We start from the raw sequence: 466 nt of genomic DNA on the forward strand, positions 1-466 counted from the left end.
CAGGGATGGGGATCCAGGGCTGGGCAGCCCCTTCCCAGCAGGGATTTTCCCCAATATCCCAAATAAACCTCCCCTGGCACAACTTGGGGCCGTTTCCCCTCGTCCTGTCCCTTGTTCTCTGAAAAAATATCCTGGATCCCTCCCACCTGGAGTCACTTCCTGGAGTCCCCCATGGAGCAGATCCACATTCCTACCCTCAAAATCTGGGATGGGGGGCAACACAACCCCCAGGGATGGGGATCCAGGGCTGGGCAGCCCCTTCCAGGAGGGAATTTTCCCAATATCCCAAATAAACCTCCCCCTGGAGGGAGAGCTCAGCGTGGCAGGACCACCCTCCACGTCCCACCCCTGATGATCCATCCCTGATGATCCCATCCCTGATGATCCATCCCTGATGATCCATCCCCAATGATCCATCCCTGATGCTCCATCCCTGATAATCCCATCCCTGATTTCCCATCCCTGA

General features: G+C 56.9%; 1 protein-coding gene across 1 annotated transcript in view; it reads right to left on the reverse strand.

Annotated features, from left to right (window-relative positions):
• LOC113960781 (maestro heat-like repeat-containing protein family member 1) overlaps positions 1-466 on the reverse strand; it is an 8,210-nt gene that overhangs the window by 3,763 nt on the left and 3,981 nt on the right. The window lies entirely within an intron of this gene.

Source organism: Neopelma chrysocephalum, unplaced genomic scaffold (genome assembly GCF_003984885.1).
Source record: "Neopelma chrysocephalum unplaced genomic scaffold, ASM398488v2 Primary Assembly neopelma1_96883, whole genome shotgun sequence".
Lineage (NCBI taxonomy): Eukaryota > Metazoa > Chordata > Aves > Passeriformes > Pipridae > Neopelma > Neopelma chrysocephalum.